The sequence below is a fragment of the Vigna umbellata genome, chromosome 4, assembly GCF_029865625.1.
Source record: "Vigna umbellata cultivar VRB3 chromosome 4, Vumbellata_1.0, whole genome shotgun sequence".
Lineage (NCBI taxonomy): Eukaryota > Viridiplantae > Streptophyta > Magnoliopsida > Fabales > Fabaceae > Vigna > Vigna umbellata.
In genome coordinates, this window is record NC_142168.1 from 67302687 (window position 1) to 67318443 (window position 15757).

Sequence of the window (15757 nt, forward strand, 5' to 3'; positions counted from 1 at the left end):
ACCAGAAAGCCAGAGACAGGATATATAGGATCACAAGTATTTCATCCAACGAATACACACAGGCTAAATGTAATCTAATTAAGTTTATGAGCATGCATTGTGACACTTCAAAACAGTTTATTTCAGTAACTCAGATTTCCAAAACAATTTCCACAGCAAACATTATTAGTTGCATCACACTAATTGGAATTCACGATCATAAAAGACAATATCTCGTTTTATACCACAGAGAGAGTTTAACTTCTACTTACATATGTTCCAATCAACCATAATTACACCCAGTTATTGTAAATCCGCTAAAATCTTTAAGTTCAAATCAGAATGGGACAGAACATATCACAAAACCCAGTCATACAAATTTAATCATCCAGTGCAGTTAACCTTGTTTAAATCTTTCTAACATTTCTATTCAGTCTTTTCCATATGCCTAGTAAACATCATGGTTTTATCACTTCATAACAACATACACAACATAAACTAGACCCTCAATAATCCCATATTCATCAAGTAATGCAGCATAACATTTTCACACATGAAATAAAATTCTGAACTCAAAACTGACGAAGAATGCTGTACATAACCACCAAATCCTATAGGTGCACCTAGGCCAGAATCACTAACAACAAACTGTCATTCAGCCAATCATTGTAATAAAATAAAATAAAAAGGATTATCAAAGTTGAAACTAATACATCTGTGTAAAGATCGGAAACGTATGGATAAAATCTTAATAAAAGAATAGTGCATTAATCTATGGTTGAATAATAGAATGTCATATTAACATATGTTGTGTAATAATGCTTTGTAAAATACAATGCTCTATCCTTTAATTATACTGATACTTGATAGTCTACTAGATTTCCAATCATAATTAAGTAATTAAAAAAAATTATATTTTATTGTTATAATCACATGTCTTTTGCAAAATTGTCATCATAGTTTTCAATTAATGATAAATGATCAATGTCTCTTTATTTATCAATATTCTACATTTATATAAATTATTTAACAACTTTTTGCTAATGTATCCTAAATTTGAAAATCATTGTTGTGTCCCTGTACCGTCCTAATTCCATATTGAGTATATGTGCTTCATAGAATAGAAGGAAGCAAGATGACTGCTATTTTAAATATTACATACAACCTAAAAAGTTTACTCTTCATGTGTAAGTATTGAAGAATTAAAGAGAACCTCAACCCCACAAAACCAGATTATAAGATGAGGTTTACCCACTTATATACTCTAAATTGGTCTTATCTCTAGTTGATGTGAGACTTCCAACAAAAGAATTAAAGGATAAATATATATTGTATTTAGATAGTATACATTACCTTGAAACTTTTATCCATACGTTTTGCAATAAACTATCTCCAAATATTCACACTAATCATGGATGCATACTTCACAGGAGGTTGATTAGGAGGATTCTCTAAATAATCTTCATTGTCCTCCTTTAGATATTTATGGGCCAAGGAAGTCCTAAAACTCCTAAGCAACAACCATGTCTCCCTTAATACATACGTCTTGTGACATGTATCTACATTGAAAGTTAGCTATCCAAAAAAAAAAATTAGTAAAAAAAGTTTGGAAATCATAACACATACTTTAAAATAAGTAGATTTAAGTAGTAAACATTAATTGTATATCATTCCAAATGATCTCTTTATAGGCATCCAAACTTGAATCTTTCAAATTATCACAAGTTATAGACACATTTGATCGAGCAATGGATCCAAGATAACTGATGAAGTTTGTGTCACCAGGTAATGGGTTGACCTTTTGCATTCCATGAAACCTAATAATATGAATAAGTACATATTGAACAATAATTAGGAAAGTAACATATCTAATATACCAAAAAATAAAATATGTATATCACCTTTAATTTGTTCCCTTCAGCTTTGTTGGGAGAAAGAATACCATCTTCAGTAAGAGTTGTCATTTACCTGTAATAAAAGTGATTCAGATAATAAAAAGGATAACATAAGTAAAAAGGGATAAACATACAAATAAAAATTTATAAATCCAACCTTTTCTTCTTTGAAGTGAACTTTAAAGACTTAGGTTTCTTATGGACACAAAATGATAGATTTATCCAAATTCCTTCGTCATGATCATCTCTCCTATACAAGATATCATCTGTTATTGGATGATCATCCTATGATATTTCATACAAAGATCATCTTCAATATTAGTATCTTCATCTTCTATTTCATCATTGGAAAGATAGTTTATTTTATTAGTCAAAAACACAATTGACCAATTGACATCAATCAGATCAGTGACATAAAAAAATTGTTGAGCTTGTGATGCTAAAATTAATGGCTCATCTTTATACCCACTTTATTAAAATTCACTTGCATAAATCATGTCTCATCTTATCAAACTCCATTATTGTTATCAACCCACTTGCAACCAAATATGGGTACCCGAAATATGGTGTGATCCAATTCTCATATGTTCAATTACCCTAAAATACAAAATATTTCCATACATAGGACTTCTATCTTTAGCACTTGATATGTGCATAAATTCAGCCACTAAAGTTACATCACTATTTTGTTAAAACGTGACCCACACAAATAATTTGACTCTTGAATTCACTATGGTTATTTTCATTGAACCTTGGTATCTTTTAAATAGGTGCAAACAGGGTCTTGGACCAAGATCAAATAATAAAAACTAAAAACAAAATATAACTGAATCAAAATAAAACAACTATTTAATCTATCTCTATCTTCTATCAACAAACTAAAATAATATCCAGCCAACTCCACGGTCTCCGACTCCCATCACCGTTGTTCTCGCTGCAATCGCCGCCGCCGTCGCCGGAGTTCCAGAATCGACCGACGACCACACCATCGGAATCGTCTCGGCCGGGTGACCACCGTGGTACGAAGATCGCGACGAAAGGACCACCCACGCGCTTCCACGCGCTGCCGCAACGTCACCACTGCCGCCACTTCCCGCCGCGCGTCGCCGGAGAGTTTTGCCGCCGATCAAAACCGCCGTGATCGCATCCTCGCCCTATTTCTGGATCTGTGGTCGTTACGTCTGATAGGTGTGAACTTTGCTTATATTTATTGCTTAAATTGTCGTGCTTTTGAGTGAGTTTTAGTGTTAATTCTTATGAAAAGTATATCAATGTTGATGTAAATATAGTTTTAATTGTTTAAATGTATTTTGATACTTTTGTTTGCTTATTTCGAAGTAGAATAAGGATTGGATACTATCACAGACTTGGAGAGTGTCATTTGCCGGGAGATCAAATAGCTGAACGAGCGCTCGCCCAGCGAACGGACGCTCGTCGCCCAGCGAGCGCTCGTCCAGCGAACGGACGCTCGTCGCCCAGCAAGGACGCTCGCCCAGCGAGGACGCTCGTCCAGCGGACGGACGCTCGTCGCCCAGCGAGTGGACGCTCGTCCAGCTCGCCCAGCGAGTACGCTCGTCCAGCGACGAAAGGACGCTCGCCCAGCGAGTGCTCATCCGTGACCAAAAAGTGGACGCTCGCCCAGCTAGAGAACGCACGCTCGCCCAGCGAGAACGCTCGTCCAGCTAGCGGTGGACGCTCGCCCAGCGAGCGAACGCTCGTGACGGAAAAGTGGACGCTCGCCCAGCGAGCTAGTACGCTCGCCCAGCGACGGACGCTCGCCCAGCGACGGACGCTCGCCCAACGAGCGTACGTTCGTCGCCCAGCGAAAAGTCACTTACAGCCCTTCTCTTTAAAAACACGATCCAGAGGCAGAAATGAAGGGCTGGAGAGGGTAGGAGACCAGAGGACGCTGCAGAGCTCGTGTCTAGCTGCTTCCATGGTGGAGAACCATCAATTTCCACCGTCCAATCCATCATTTATCGCTTCTATGATGTATATGTGTAGCTAGAACTCCATTTCACTGGGGTTGAGAGTAAATTTCTGAACTTCTATGTAATTTCTCTATTAATGCATGAACTTGTTTGAATTATGTGTTCTATCCTTATTATTCATGCCTATGATGGGAATCTGAGCTATTTGAACGGTTAAATCATTGGGAAATGTATGAGACCGCAGACCTAGGATAGAACTGCTAAAGGATTTTGAGTCCTAGACATAGGAGGGAATTTTTAGTCATCTGTGAAATTGTGTTTAAGGCAAATCTGATAACTGAATTAGCTAAGGGATTAGTAATTTAGTTTGAATGATTCTGAACTGTCACCTGAGGGATCAGGGACTGCATGCGCCTAGAATGTCGATGCTTAATTTTAAGGAATTGTGTTAGTAGAAAATTACCGGAGTGATGAACTTAAATTTCAACCCCAGTGAACTTTAATTCGACTGTTTTTACCACTTTAATTTCATCTGTATGCAAATTTTACTTCTGTTGTAAAAATACGTTTATTAATCGCTAAATTAGTAAACTTTAACAATCTGTGAATCGGAACAAATCTCTTGGGAAAACGATTTCCGGACTTACCGGTTTATTACTTGAACGATCCGGTGCACTTGCCGAGGTCTCAACAACGTCAATCGGAGCAATTTGAATTTTTAGGGTTTCTCCCTCTCCATGGCGTCTTCCTCGTCTACAAACACCTCTGTTGGTGGCTCATCTTCTGATCCTCAATATATACCAATTATGTGAATGTACACATGTCCATTGACAAGTTAGATGGCACAAATTATGCAACATGGGCGTCCAACATCAAACTTTGGTTAAAGAGTCAGGGGTACTTAGATCACCTTACTCAAAATGTGACTACTGCTACCATAGATGACACTTCCCGCTTGATGAATATTGATGCTCAGTTATGCATTGTTATAAAGTTCACCATTCACTCCTCACTGAAACAAATGTTTCGATCATATGAAACATGTTCAGAAGTATGGGCACAAGCGAAGTTGTTATCCACAAAGGACACTCAACGTCTTTATGGTGTATGTCAGGACCTATTAACTGTTATTGGTCCACGCAATCCTGGTCCCATGGCAGAATATTTGGGTAAAATTCATGCCCTTCTTCATGATTTAATGATATATTACCTCCTGCTTCCACTCCTGCTGAAGAATTGGAACAACGATCAAAGTTCTTCATGTTGTTGGCATTATACGGACTCTCTGATGATGTTCTCATGTCCGTGATCAGATTTTGGGTTCTCCTGTCATACCCAACTTTACTTCTACTTGTTCTGCTCTTTTGCGTATACCGAGCAAACCCATCACTGAGACATCTCCTCATACTGATGATTCCTCTGTTATGGCTGCCAACGTGATGATCGAAGTCGGTCTCGCAAGCCAAGTAAAGGACGTCCAAAATGTGACCATGTGGCAAGTTAGGCCACAAAATTGATAGATGTTATGCGCTTCATGGATCCTCCTCGACCTGTAGCAATGGCAATTCTGATCCACCTCCCCGATCACCGTCTGCAGACCATCCTACTTCATCTAATACGTAGAAAACCTGCAATCTTTAACGAATTTCTCAAATGGTATGAGGATCGTCAGCACTCTGTTCCACTACATCTGCATCTGTTGCACGTACAGGTACATCTTTTGTTGGTCTGACTCACTCTCACTCCCTCGGACCTTGGGTCCTTGACTCAGGCGCCACGATCATATCACTGGTAACAAGTCCTTGTTTTCTTCCTTGTCATGTCCGGATAATTTACCCTCGTAACAATGGCTGATGGGTCTAGAGTTCATCTCATGGTTTGGTACTGTTAATATTTTTCCATCCATATCCATTGATCATGTACTTTATGTCCTGGGTCTCCCTTCAACTTATTGTCCATTAGTCGTTTAACTCGTACTCTTAATTGTGTTATTGCATTTACTAAATATTCTGTTTGGTTGCAGGACCGGAGTTCGAAACACATGATTGACACAGGATGTGAGTCTCATGGTCTTTATCATCTCCGCCCTTCTCCACATGTTGGTGTAATCATGGAGTCATCATCCCTTCTTCATACTCAGTTAGGTCATCCTAGTCTTGCCAAACTACAACAACTTGTCCCGAGGTTGTCAAAATTATCAAGTATGTCTTGTGAGTCTTGTCAGTTATGAAAGCATACTCGTAGTTCCTTTCCTCGTAGTGTCTCACAACAGGCGTCGTGCCCCTTTTCATTGGTTCATTCTGACATTTGGGGACCTAGTCGTGCTAAGTCCACTTTAGGTTTTCAGTATTTTGTTACCTTTATTGATGACTATTCCAGATGTACCTGGTTGTTTTTAATGAAGAATCGTTCTCAGTTGTTTTCTATTTTCCAATCTTTTTTCAATGAAATAAAAACACAGTTTGGAGTTTTTATTCGAAATTTACGCAGTGATAATGGCCGTGAATACCCTTCTCAACCGTTTAAATATTTTATGGCTTCTCATGGCATTCTTCACCAAACCTCATGTGCTTATACCCCTTAACAAAATGGGGTGGCTGAGCGCAAGAATAGACACCTTATTGAAACAACTCGTACACTTCTATTCATGGTCAAGTACCCTCACGTTTTTGGGGTGATGCAGTTCTCACAGCATGTTATCTTATCAACCGCATGCCATCTTCCGTCCTAGATAACAAAATCCCTCATTCTATCTTATTTCCTCAAGACCCTTTGCATCCATTACCTCTTAAGTTTTTGGGTCTACATGTTTTGTTCATGATTTTAGTCCTGGTCTTGATAAGTTATCTCCTAGGTCTCACAAATGTGTCTTCTTAGGATTTCCACGGTCACAAAAGGCTATAAGTGTTTTTCCCCTTCCCTCAATCGTCATTTTATCTCTGTTGATGTCACTTTTGATGAATCTTCTTTTTACTTTTCACATCTATCTTCTAGTTTTGTACCTCTACCTGTTACTGTTGATATTCCTCTTATCTGTGATCCTCTTGGTGATGCTTCACCCATTTTGTCTCCTCCTTCTTTAGACTCTCATTCACCACATGATTGTCCTTCACCACCACCCCTTCAGGTTTATAGTCGCCGCAATTGTCTCCCTCATGATTCACTTCCAGTGTTGCCTCCTGTGTCTCCTCCGGCTCCAGCAAATGAGTCTGACCTACCAATTGCCCTCTGTAAAGGTATACGCTCTACCCGTAACCCTTCCCCCCATTATACTGTTCTTAGTTACCATAGATTATCTCCATCTGTGTCAATTCCCAAGTTTGTGGGTGATGCCTTAACTCATCCTGGCTGGCGTCAAGTTATGCTGGATGAATTAAGTGCTTTACAGAAAAGTGGAACTTGGGAGCGTGTCCGATTACCATCTAGAAAGTCTATTGTTGGTTGCAGGTGGGTGTATGCTATCAAGGTTGGCCTTGATGGCACAATTGATCATCTGAAAGCTCGACTGGTTGCCAAAGGCTACACACAGATTTTTGGTTTGGATTATGGTGATACTTTTTCTCCAGTGGCAAAAATGATCTTTGTTCGCCTATTCATTGTCATGGCCGCTCTGCGACAATGGCCTCTTTACCAACTTGATGTCAAAAATGCTTTCCTTAATGGTGATTTGTATGAAGAAATTTATATGGAGCAACCGCTTGGCTTTGTTGCTCAAGGGGAGTCATCTGGATTGGTCTGTCGTCTTCGCAAATTCTTATATGGCCTAAAACAGTCTCCTCGGGCCTGGTTTGGTAAATCCAGTTGTGTTGTTCAACAATTTGGTATGTCTCGCAGTGAAGCGGATCATTCAGTGTTCTATCGCCACTCAAGTGCTGGATGTATCTACTTAATAGTGTATGTCGATGATATTGTTCTCACAGGAAGCGACTATCTTGGCATCACTCAGATGAAACAACACCTTTGTCATCATTTTCAAACCAAAGATCTTGGCAAACTCCGGTACTTTTTGGGCATTGAAGTAGCACAATCCAATGATAGTATTGTCATATCTAAGAGGAAGTATGCGTTAGACATCTTGGAGGAAACAGGGTTAATGAATTGTAAATCTGTTGAGACACCTATGGACCCTAACATCAAACTCCTACCAAATCAGGGGGAGCCTTTCTCAGATCCTGAACGGTACAGAAGATTAGTTGGTAAATTAAACTATCTTATTGTTATGCGTCCTGACATTTCCTTCGCACTTAGTGTGGTGAGTCAATTTCTAAACTCCCCATGTGAAGACCATTGGGATGCAGTTGTTCGCATACTGAAGTATATTAAAGGATCACCTGGAAAAGGTTTGCTATATGGCCCTAACAACGATACAAAAATCGTTTGCTATTCAGATGCTGATTGGGCTGGTTCCCCTTTTGATAGGAGGTCTACTTCTGGATATTGTGTCTCTATTGTGGCAACCTGATATCTTGGAAAAGTATGAAGCAAAGTGTTGTGGCAAAGTCCAGTGCAGAAGCAGAATATAGAACTATGGCATCAGCTACTTGCGAGCTTGTGTGGCTTAAACAATTGCTTAGGGAATTGAAATTTGGAGATGTCACTCACATGACACTTATATGTGATAATCAAGCTGCTCTCCATATTAGCTCTAACCCTGTCTTCTATGAGAGAACCAAGCACATTGAAGTTGATTGTCATTTCATTCGAGAAAAAATCATATCCGGAGATATCAAGACTGAGTTCGTTAACTCAAGCAACCAGTTGGCAGACATATTCACTAAGTCCTTATGAGGACCTAGAATTGATTATCTTTGTAACAAGCTTGGAACATATGATTTATATGCTCCAGCTTGAGGCGGAGTGTTAGATGTTAAGATGTGTGTTTATGTTATTTGAGCTCAGCCTATTATGTATTAAGGGCATTGGCCCATATCTTATAATATAAATAAATTACCCTATGTGTATGCAAAACACACAAGGGATATTTTCTCCCACTCTTCTCTATTTCTCACAAAGGGCATTAGCCCATATCGTACCATATAAATAAACTACCCTATGTGTATGCAAAACACACAAGGGATATTTTCTCCCAATCTTCTCTATTTCTCACAAGTAACATATGGGAGGCCTTCAAAGGCTAACAGCCATAAACCTGTAGGGACTTTAACCACCCTGAACAACAACAAACCTTAAGGGACTTAACTGTCCTAACAACAATGAACCTGCAGGAACTGAACTGTCTGCAGTGGCTAACAGCAACAAAGCTATAGGGACTTAACCACCCTACAGCAGCTGAAACAACAACAAACCTTCAGGGACTAACTACCCTGCGACGGCTGAAACTTTTCTTCCCCTCACGATTGAAGAGCATATGCACATCAATGACAGAACATGAAGGTGAAAGAACTAGTGAGAATCGATCCGTACTTGGGGACAAATCTGAAACCCCTAACATCGAACGAGCCAAATCAGCGGGCAGTCTCATAAAGCAACTCTCAATGAGCTATTATAACAAAGCATTGACAGAAACCAAAAACACCAAAGATTGGGACTTATGATGGCATCAAAAGGCCAAAGATAGGTTAGAGGTCCAAAGTTCTCTGCTGAACTACTCCAAAACGGTGATACTTAACACTGTATCATAAGAAGTATGGGCTAAACTCTAGCCCAAAAAGAAAGTTCTCTACAACCCTGTAAAAAAATATTTCCCCTCACGGCAAACAGGGAGAACGACGGCTAGTGCAATTCACAAAACACTCGTAATCTTGACCAAAGAAAATATGGTAGCTTATGGAGGCAACAACAACAAATTGCAGAGGTTACAACAACTGACTGCAGCGATAGTGGCATTAAAGAATCTGCCAACAAGGCTGATGAATTGTTGACTGGAACATTACAGCTACAGAAATAGACTCCCCTTCACCCTTTTATACAAACAAAGTAATTCATATTGTAACATCAACACACGTCAATCACACTAGTGCAAAAATGGCCTTTAACGTCACCCCATAGACATCCGTCCACAACAGCCCCAACGTAAATAATTGATTGGTGGCATATCCGTAAATAAGTGAAACTCTAGACGTCCGTTGTGGGGGGGTGGGGGGGGACGGACGTCTATAATATTATAGACGTCCGGGCCCCACCCACAGACGTCTAAGAGGCTGGAACAATCACCTCTTCAACCCCTCTGTCAGCCCCTTAAACGTCCGTCCCCCCATATCGGACGTTTCGGGTGCTGACAGGGTGGTTGAAGAATTAATTGTCTTCAGCGCCTTAAACGTCCGTTGTGGAGGGGGCCGGACGTCTATAATATTATAGACGTGCGGCCCCCCATATCGGACGTTTCGGGTGCTGACAGGGTGGTTGAAGAATTAATTGTATTCAGCCCCTTAAACGTCCATTGTGGATGGGGCGGACGTCTACAATATTATAGACGTCCGGCCCCCCATATCGGACGTTTAGGGTGCTAACAAGTGGTTGAAGAATTAATTGTCTCTCAGCCCCTTAAACGTCCGTTGTGGAGGGGGTCGGACGTCTATAATATTATAGACGTCCGTCCCCCCCACAACGGACGTGTAAGGGGGCTGACAGGGAAGTTGAAGCGTTCATTTGTTCATCCTTTTAGACGTCCATTGTGGGGGGGACGGACGTCTATAATGGGGACCCTCCCACGAACGTCTAAAACCCCCCGCGAATATCAATTTTAAATCCCCAAAGACGTCATATTAGTGATAGCCCCGACGTCTATAGGATTATAAATGTCGGGGCCCAATAGTACCGGACGTGTAATAGTATTTATACTAAAACGCGAACCCGCGAGCAATTCATCGTCTTCCCCGCGAACTCTCTCTGCGGCATTGCATTTCCAGGTGCGTTTTCTCTCTTTTGGACCGTTTAAATTTACTTTCAATCCAATTACATTGCTCTGTGATGAAATATCTTTGATTTGAACCGATTAAAAATCGTTTTTGGTGCGTTTTGGTGTAGTTTGTTGTGTGCTCTTGGGCGGCTTTTTTGACTATTTTTGGCCTACGTTTTAGGTCGTGCCCTCCTCGATTTCCCTCCCTTTCATTTGGAATCTACTTTTCAGGTTAGCTTGTTCATTGGGGGAGACAGGATGTTGAATATTTCCATCATTCAGCTGTGGTGCATGTAAGATAGTCAATTTGGTCTTTCCTATTACTTTTATTTAGATTCTTATAGTTTCTAACAACTTAGGTCGGTCTTCCATGTAGGGATTTGTTAAACCTCAGACCATTCAACCGTGTGGTAACACACTTCAAAACAGACAACATTATTTGCAAACAAGGATGGATGAGTCTTTTTGATGGGTAGGTGTTGTTATATATGGCCAGTTCATTATTATATTTTCCTTAATTAGTTAAATAACTATTTATCCTTTATGATAGCATGCACTGGCAGCTGATGGTCATCATTCCCAAAGCATGTAAAATTATATGGTTTTGTTCGTTGCATAGGAAGATGAAAAATGACTTGAGAACAATGCTTCAAGGGTAAGTGTTTCTCCAAAAATGACTTTGAATTTGATGTTCACCTTCAACTTTTATGATAAATATAGTCATATTAATTATACTTTGTGTTTTCAATCTGTACAGAGTTATTGGTAAATCACGTGGTCAACTGGTTCAAATTTTGTATCCAAAGGTTTTAAGTCATTTATAGTTCTAATTCATTTTCTATGTTATTGAATGATCTAAATTCTTAACTATTTAGTTTGTTATTTTAGTGTAACCAGCCGCTAGATTCATGGGAATGTGGCTTCTATGTGGTTGGATTAAGACCATCATTCGAGCTGTCATTACAGATGACTGGAATGAGATAATGATGTATACCTTGAATACATTACAAATCAAATTCATCTTCAAACATATATGAAACCATAATGAATCTTTCTTGAATTTTGCAGCGCTTCAAGATTACATCGCCTATTCCAGAGGACACAATTAAACAGATAAGGCAGGAGTGGACCGCTTATCTTCTGCAAAGATGGAGTTAGGAATAGTTTTATTTGTTGTTGAACATTGCTTAGTTTTAGTTTAAGTTTTATCTTGATAGTTTTGGTAGTGGATTATATTTTACATTAAGTAGAACTTTGTTTATATGAAACACATATATATATTATTGCAAAATTGTTCTAGGACAATTTTATGCTTTTCAGGTGTGGTTTTATTGCAAAAATAAATTAACTTTTTAAAAAAATACGTCCAGTAGACGTCGGTTAGTGCACTGTCGGACGTTTGTAGACGTCTGGCAGTGCACAAACGGACGTCCAACCCCAACCCTACCACAAAACAATTCAGGCAGGTGGTCATCTAGGGATACACCTCGGACGTCTGTGTAGACGTCGGGGAAGGAAGGAGACGGACGTCTCTGGAGACGTCAGACGGGCACGTGGGGACGTCTATATGGACGTCCAAGGGTGTACACGGACGTCTAGATAGGCGTCGGGCTTGACACATCGGACGTCTATATACACGTCCGATGTGGACCCCCCGACATCTGAGTAACATCACCCACAAAGACATCAGGGGAAGGTCGGACGTCAAAAGACCAAAAGAACGGACGTCTAAAGCCCTTTCTGCACTAGTGTCAGATTCTATTAATTCTAAAAACACAATATATGTATACATGTTTCAAGAGGTATAATCTGGTCCTTATAATATATACTTCCAACCAATTATTTAGAATCATTATACTGTACTACACACATTACCAACAACATAGTCCAAATCGTAATCATTACAACACCTGTACATGCTAACTTAAACAGAATTTACATAAAATCACTCCACCTACTACCCATAAGTGATCCCTGGGTAGACCATTAACCCTTACAAAACAAGTTATCACATAGCAATATGACACACTGTCACACATTTCAGACCGTGAAATCAAGTTTTGTTATTCAAGTTGAGTGTTCTCACGTCATTTTCAATCAAAAGTCAGAACATCTATACTGATTCAAAGTGTTGAAGTACCATAATACTAGTTTATGATCATGCCTCAACAACCTAATGTTTAACAATATAGCAGGGCCAACATCCAGAGTATTCATATATCAACAAGTTGAGTAAAGCCCTTAGATTATACTGAACAACCTTCAACCCACCAGAAATGTTCACAGCAATTTCACCACCTATAACAATTTAAAACCTAGTTCACTCTTATTATTCAATCATCTACGAATTAAGTTCTGAAATAAACTTAAGCATGCACTGGAAATTCTTTCATACCAATAATTTCAGAGAAGAACATTTACCACCTCAAAGCACAAAACTTGCAGCAATTTATCATTTAAAAGCATCCCTCCTAATTAATCTATTGACACCCAAAATCATACCAATATAACATTTATAAACATATTTACTCTTTAAAACAATATAGTAAACAGAAAATATGTTTTTATGCATTCCAATTAACATTCATTATTGAGATAAATACCTCCACATAGGTCTTGTTAAAAAATATCACTCAAGTTAATCCATAAATTATTTAGGCTGCTAGACAGGAAATCATCACATAAATTGGTTCATGTATAACTCTAGTTTCTCGAAAACGCATTTTAAACATTCCAAATTTATGAATAGAGCGTAACACTAATTTTCTTGTTCAGAAACATAGACTTCGGTAAGACAGTCACATTCACACTTAAGCAGCAAACATATGCAGATCATTTCTGACTCGAACCATTTGTACTACATACCACATTATATCCTAAAACCATACGAACATTATCATTCATAAGTCAAGGAAAAACATAAAATTTTCAGAAACAACCCATCACACACGCATACATCATGTGACCAGACCAGTGAAAGCAACAGACCATGATTCAATAATCTCGTATAGTCAACAGAATTACCACACTCACAGCCATGATAAACCTTGGCAATCACCCATACAACTTTAGCATATCAAATTGATACTGCATGCATTGCATCAAGCCTGTAACGAATCAAAACATGAACACAACATATATCTAATGTTTTTATAACAAAATAAAACTATAATTACTTTCAGTATATTGTAAATAGCATGATAACAATGGCAGAGTAGCTTAATGTGAACCACGACATAACAATGCAATTCAAATAAAAATAAAAGAAATCATTAGCAGAGCATACCATTCAAAATGATAGATTCTCCATCCAACTATATTTTATCATCGAATCAAATTCCAATATTAACCAACCATTATCAAAAGCAGAGTAACAATGTGAGACTTAGACAATGCAGAATCGATCATATTAACAACACTCATTCAAGCAAGAAGTCGAAACACACAAAGGTTAACTCCCCCATACCCAGTTCTAGCTCTTCTCACGGTCAATACCCCGACACCAAAAACCTTCAAGCCTCTATTATCCTTACCGTTCCTTACCCCCAATGAACTTCCGCCAGTTTAATACCCTCATTGCAGTAACAAAATACTCTGCAACCCTCACTTTCGTGCCTCTAGGGTTTTAAAAAAGAGAAAACAAAAGAGAAAAGAAGGAGGGAACATACCTAAACCCAGTACACGAACAGAGCAAAACGAAGAACGAAGAGAAACGAGCGAAACCAAGCATGAAGCGAAACGAAGCACGAAGCCGAACGAACGAAACGAAGCAAGAAGCTGAACGATCCTATTCGAACCATAAGCCAAACGAGCGAATACGAGCACGATGTTGAACGAGGAAAACAAAAACCAAGGAAACGAAAAAAAAGGAGGAGAACGTAAAAGAAGCATGAAGAAACCACTAAACTAAACCTTTTTTCAAAATTTTTTTAAACGCCAAATAGGACTTACACAAAGAAATGTTATCTATTGTAATAGACAGCATTTTTTTTTAGAGGATATTTTTTTCTCTATTTTAAATTATATATTAAAAAAATAATATTAACTACTTATAAATAGTACTTTTCTCAAAAAGTGTTATTTATTATCATAGTAATTTTTTAAATAAACATTATTTATTGTTTCACATATTCATGAATAATATTTTTTTATATAAGTGTTATTTAATTTATGTTAACACTTTTTACATCAATTAAATACAAAATTGGTATAAAAAAATATTTCAAACAGTAAAATCTTTCTTTTTCAATCTTTCAATATTTAGTTGGATTTCATCAAAATCGTTTCTACCAAGCAAATAAGATATCTTCAAATTATCTCAACACATAATAGCCAAATCCAAATCACCATTAAAACATAAATTCCCAAATAGGTGAAGAATATGAACAAAATTTGTTTTGGCAGTTTTGGGGATGCTAGGGTTGTGAGGAATTGAATAGTTTTCAAATAAGTAAAAATAAAAAACTACTTTCTATAACTATTATAATTAAAACTAATATAGAAAGTTTTTTTATTTATTACAAAAATGTCATTATGTCCAATTTCTATACAAGTTATAATTAGAATCACTATAAAAAGTTTTCTTATTTATTACAAAAATGTTATGACATATACTTTCTATATATTTTATAACTAAAATCGATATAGAAAGTTTTATTTTTTATTACAAAAATGGCATCGCAACCACTTTTTATACTTGTTATAAATATAGCCGTTATAAAAGTGTTACCATATTTATAGTTATGTCACCATACTATTTTTTATACATGATGGATTATAACTAGAATAATTAGTTGCTATAAAAAGTATTTTCTTTGTCTTATGTAAATGCTAAGCTTCACTTATAATATACTAAATAAGAAGTATTTTTCATTCTTAGTAAGGATTTAAAGGTATAATGATAAAATTCATAAAAGTTATAGAGAAAATAAAAATGGAAAACAACTAATTGGGTAAATTAGTTCGAATTAGAAGTGAGAAAATGAGATAGCAAACTTTTGACACCTCCTTCCATAGGTGCATTGAGTTGTTAATTTGACCCATGGCCTAGGATCAGTCTTAACCCACTCTTGAAAAGGCCTTCTTTTATGAAG

At 37.9% G+C, this 15757-nt stretch overlaps 1 long non-coding RNA gene across 2 annotated transcripts; it reads right to left on the reverse strand.

Moving 5' to 3' along the window:
• Positions 1-1286: 1286 nt before the first annotated feature.
• On the reverse strand, positions 1287-14517 carry LOC148201022 (uncharacterized). 2 transcript variants are annotated; one of them, XR_015785450.1, is made up of 3 exons: positions 14333-14517; positions 1881-1947; positions 1287-1796 (listed from the first exon to the last, which is right to left on the reverse strand). It is a non-coding gene; the product is annotated as an uncharacterized LOC148201022 (long non-coding RNA). The 2 variants fall into 2 exon arrangements; XR_015785449.1 differs by lacking the exon at positions 14333-14517 and adding an exon at positions 2032-2197.
• Positions 14518-15757: the final 1240 nt, after the last annotated feature.